This window comes from Drosophila biarmipes, unplaced genomic scaffold (genome assembly GCF_025231255.1).
Source record: "Drosophila biarmipes strain raj3 unplaced genomic scaffold, RU_DBia_V1.1 ptg000008l, whole genome shotgun sequence".
Taxonomy (NCBI): Eukaryota; Metazoa; Arthropoda; class Insecta; order Diptera; family Drosophilidae; genus Drosophila; species Drosophila biarmipes.
The window spans coordinates 1692843-1698448 of record NW_026114529.1 but is presented as its reverse complement, the minus strand read 5'-3'; the positions used below and the strand labels follow the sequence as shown (position 1 = coordinate 1698448).

Here is a 5606-nt window from a genome sequence, read left to right as displayed (position 1 = left end):
CTTTCTTAGCTAAAGTATTTTTACGGTCTTTAAAATGCCTGGCATTTTCAGTTTTAGTATGGGAAACCTCTTTATGCGCTCCGTAAAATTGATATTTCGAAAAATATAGAAAAACAAGTTATAATAAATAATCAATAATTTTATTTAATTGAAAATATAACAATTTTTATTCCCAATATTATATGATAATAAGTGAAATAGCCCCAAAGCTATAATTTGTTTCCTATTATTTGCCACCAAAAAAAATAGAATGGGAAAGAAGTGGATTTACCGCCTTAAGAAGGAGGACTTCGCCCAGGACGCACAAAGACTTAATGTCGCCCTGGACGGCAGATAAGAGGATATGGGGAAGACATTGAGGGAGTGTTACTCCGAGATTGAGGCAAGGGGATGTGCTGAAACAGCTTACTGACCTTGGATCGAAGGCCAGGGAGCTTAAGAAGCTAATGAACGGAAAGCGCTCCATCACAAACCCTATGCGGGACATAGTCGATGAAATTGACTATCTTCAGAGAGAAGTTCTGTCGGCTGTGCAAGGCATACTCGAAGAACAGGAAAGACCGCTAAAAAAACCTGCGCAGAAGTGCCCGCGAGCGGCAATAGTAAGCGACCCAGGGGACATGAAACTGGGAAAACGCCATGCCAGCAAAAAAAGCGATGCATAAGGTGCCGGCAGGCGAAGCTTGCCAAGGGGGAAATAGGGGCAAACATGCTGGGACAGAGAGCACCAGTAAGCCCCAAAAACCCCCACAGGAGTGGAAAAAAGTAAAACCGAAGGCGAGGAAGCCCAAGATACGTCCGCCACCATATTCACGGGATTCGGCCCCATGTGACTTTTTCTTGTTCCCAAAACTAAAGAGACCTATGAAAGGACGGAGATTGTCAACGATTGAAGAGATAAAGACTGCATCGCTGGAAGAGCTCAAGGCTATACCGAAAAGTGCTTATAGGAAGTGCTTTGAGGATTGGAAAAACCGTTGGCATAAGTGTATTGTATCTGGATTAATTTGAAGGTTTAGTTATTCTTGAAAATACAAAGTCACCTTACTTTTTGAACACACCTCGTATAACAAAACTTTGCAAGAAAAGCGTCCACTTCGAATGGAACACGGATTGTAATGATGCATTCAATTATTTAAAAGAAGCCCTAATAAGCCCAAAACTCTTCTAATATTCAGATTTCAACAACGAATTCTGTATAACAACAGACGCCAGTAAATACGCTTGCGGAACGGTACTGACACAAGAACATGGGGGCGCACACTTGCCAGTTGCATATGCGTATCGATCTTTTACAAAAGGAAAATCGAACAACTCAACCACTGAGCAAGAACTAGCAGCCATCCACTGGGCTATAAAATACTTCAGACCATACGTTTACGAAAGACTTTTTATAGTGAGAACAGACCATTGACCTTTAATTTACTTATTTTCAATGAAAGACCCTAGTTCAAAATTAACAAGAATGAGGCTAGATTTGGAAATATATGATTTTACTGCGGAATACATCAAGGTGAAAAATAATTATGGGGCATACGCGCTGTCCAGAATTACAATAAATGACTTAATATCAATGAACAGACAGGCAATGAAAATTACAACAAGATCCAAAACACGTAAAAACCAGGATCAGATATCAGAAAATGAACTCTTGCAGAAAGAAGAGCTTTCTGAGCCCAGAGTCTACGACGTTGTCAATAACAATGACATCAGAAAATATGAGAAACTTAAATTCGTCAAATATAAGTGTTTGTTTAAACGGGGAAAACGAATAATTTCATAATTTGTAATTGATGATTTGTACTCTAATGGGACATTTTTTCCAAAGGCTTGAGATACAGGCCGGAATGCAAAGCATAAAACAATTTCAACTGGCACCCAGCGCACTGATTTTAAAGTCAGTATTATTACGAGAATTTGAAGAAATATGTAACAGTACATTGCAAAAAGTACAAATAGCGCTACCTTCTGAGTTGATCATAGTAGACAAAAATAATGAAAAAATATAAGAGAAATCTTAAAAAAAATTTATGATGATCCAATTGAGGGAGGTCATTCAGGAATGACGAGAATTCATTAAAAATAAGGCGACATTACTACTTGTATTGGCCAAACATGACAAAAGTAGTTACTAATTACGTAAAAACCTGTCAGACCTGCCAACAATCTAAGACAACCACTCATACAAACACACCAATGACTATTACCAAGACACCCACTTCGGCCTTGGACACGGTATTAATTTGTACTATTGGCCCATTAGCGTTTTCGGAAGAGGGAAACGAATAACAGTACCAATTCCGAATGAAAGTACAAATACTGTTGCAAAAGCAATCTTCGAAAACTTTATGCTCGTTTACATGGGCACAGAGTATAAAAACAATGTAATAAGAAACTTATGAGACTTTTAAACCCTAGGGACTGTTGAACGCAGTCACCGAACGTTTAACGAATATGTCCCTTCATATATCTCAAATAACAAAAGTGATTGGGACATAGGTTGCAATATTTCACGTACTGTTTTAACACTACACCATCAGTTACGCACAATTATTGTCCGTACGAATTAGTGTATGGAAGACCAGCTCGAAAATTTATAGATATTTCTAAAATAAATTAGTTCATTAATTACATTAAAGATGATTATGACAAGGAAATTAAGTTTAGGTTAGAATCAGCATACAAACGGGCATGCTGGAAAGGGAAAAAGAAAAACGAAAAACACTATACGATAAAAACGTAAATAATTTCCATCTAAAAGTCGGAGATAAGTCTTACTTAGAAATGAGACAGGGGACAAACTAGATAAGAACTTTATGGGACCATTTAAGGTCGTAGGCATAAACGAAAGAAATAATATACAAATTTTAGACAGTAAAAAAAAGAAACAGGTTGTAAGCAAAGACATATTAAAACCATTTTATAGCTAAAACTGTAAAATAAACCAACTGAAAAAAAAAACAAAAAAAAAATATATATATATAAAGTAAATTTTAATCATGACTTATCTTCATTTCATTTCATAACCTTTTATTTCATTTTTATTATTAATAATAAAAATAATAACTATTATTAAGATATCTGTATAATGACTTCATTAAAATATACGTCATTTATATTTACTTCCTTAATCATCATATATATACACATATTTACACCCGCAAATATACACAATTTTTAATCTCAACATTTGGTTGACAACGGCCTGCAAATTAAAATGCTGACTATGCATTCCCACGGTGCCGACTGGCTCTCTCTGACTAACACATCGAGCCAGCCGTGAATATGCTAATGTTGCATTTACTTCGCCCGCTGATCACTCAATTCTAGCAGCTAAGAATATTTCAAAGATTAAAATCACTATCAAACTGGATTTCTTTGTGTCTATACCTCTTTGTTCCACGATCTTTTTCACAATAGGGTGGATGTGCTTTGGTGTTACGATATCTATACTTGCAAAATTTGTCCAGTCCAAATATACAAATCCAACTGCATGCGCAATAACAGAACAAAATTAACAAATTAAATATATTTGCCTACTAGGCGTCCAGAAAAACTAGCCTGCGCACAAACACAAACCTTCCTTAGTTTATATTTTTATGTTCCCAGGTTCTGCTCGAAATGTTCTTAAACTGACCCCATTCGTTTTGAAACCAACATTAAAGTACCGGTCGCCTTGGGAAAATAGTATCTAAAATTTTACTGCGAAGGCCGGAAATGAAAACCGTAAGAGCTGTCTTCCTATGTTTATACCCTTGCAGAGAGTATAACGATTTCAGTCAGAAATTTGCAACGCAGTAAAACTATGTCTTTGTTGCTTTTTTAACATAATAACCTTCTACTCTGGGAAATAACCTTTTTTAATTAGTTCTGAATTTCGAATTAAATTTGATTCAAATCGGACGACTATATCATATAGCTTCCATAGGAACGTTCGGAAAATTGGAGGGAGATATATGAAACAAATTATGGTTTTGGTGCTTTTTGACATATTATATGACATATAAATCGGACTACTCTAACAAATAGATGTAAAAAAAAAACGGTCTGAAAAAAAGAATGAAATAAATAATTTCTTAATATCACGGAAGTCAAGAACAATCCTTAAAAATTGCAAATGGTGTTACAAAAGTTGCTTATTTCTGCAAGGGTATACCAACTTCGTCTTGCGGAAGTTAACTCCCTTTCCTGTTTTCATTCATTTCAGCATTTTGTTTCTACCATAGGTCAAATTAGTTTTATTAATTAGTAGATATAATTTGGATAGACAGGTTCTTTTAGCTGATTCTCACCAGCTTACATATTTATCTTCTTCTACTTTATATATCCTAAGATGCGTCGCTCCAATTTGGTTCTAAAATCTCAATCTGATATTCTTCTGCCTTTTTTATTTTTTTTTTATTTCTTTTAACGGATTTCAATCAAAATTTGCAATTTGTTTTAATAAATCTTCTAAATTTAGCATTGTATTGCTTGTTATCGCCTGTTGGTTCGTATGTTCGTGAGACGGATTCATGTGGAATCTTATTTACTCTAGCTCCTGGCCGAGGTTCATTTAATCAGATTAAGAAATGAAGAAGTCAGTCCTATTTTGTCCGAGACCGCGATCGGCTCGAAATTATTAAAAGTGTCTTGTATAAATGGTATATTATTTAATTTTTGGTTCTATAGTAATCTTCAAGCAACGAATTTAATCAGTACAAACAAGTAGCCCTAGCGACACCAAGCAAAGCTTGTTACACGCGGCGCCCTAACCTAACTTGCTCTAGTAGACGGACATGGAAAATGACGATATACCAATAAACAGTTAAAAATACATGCTCCGATAGATTGGTTAGTAACATAGAAACTTACATATTATTTTAAAATAGAAAATAGATTAGTTTGTCGTAATTGGTTTTATTAGGGCTATCAAATATTAAGTCGTGACACAGTGCACTATAATCATCACAAAGAACACGAAAAGGATCATGAAGGGCATAATGGGTTCCAAAAATTGTCAGAGGCGACGAACTGTTCTACTGGATATATTCCAGTTGCGGGAACTTAGAAGAATTTATGCAAGAAAAAAACTCCATGACACTTTCTACGGTGGTCCAGGGTTCGTAAGTCCAGCAGGCGCAACCTCACATGATACGAGGGCAATCGTCTTCCTATATCCCAGTTTAAACCTTTCACCGCAAATAAAAGAAAATGATTTTGTACTGGCTTTTGTATATTTGGATAAAAGCTAATCTCAAATTACCATCTACACGAGCTTTAATCCATGGACGGACGAACAAGAGAAACATACAAGAGCTTTGTTGTGTATGGATCATCAAACTCCCTTGACCAATACTTTATAACTTCTGACTTCCGACTTCTGGCTTTCTTAGCTAAAGTATTTTTACGGTCTTTAAAATGCCTGGCATTTTCAGTTTTAGTATGGGAAACCTCTTTATGCGCTCCGTAAAATTGATATTTCGAAAAATATAGAAAAACAAGTTATAATAAATAATCAATAATTTTATTTAATTGAAAATATACAAATTTTTATTCCCAATATTATATGATAATAAGTGAAATAGCCCCAAAGCTATAATTTGTTTCCTATTATTTGCCACCAA

General features: G+C 35.2%; 1 long non-coding RNA gene across 1 annotated transcript; it reads right to left on the bottom strand.

Moving 5' to 3' along the window:
* Positions 1-4879: 4879 nt before the first annotated feature.
* Positions 4880-5322, bottom strand: LOC127011756 (uncharacterized). The gene is made up of 2 exons (XR_007765035.1): positions 5246-5322; positions 4880-5171 (listed from the first exon to the last, which is right to left on the bottom strand). It is a non-coding gene; the product is annotated as an uncharacterized LOC127011756 (long non-coding RNA).
* Positions 5323-5606: the final 284 nt, after the last annotated feature.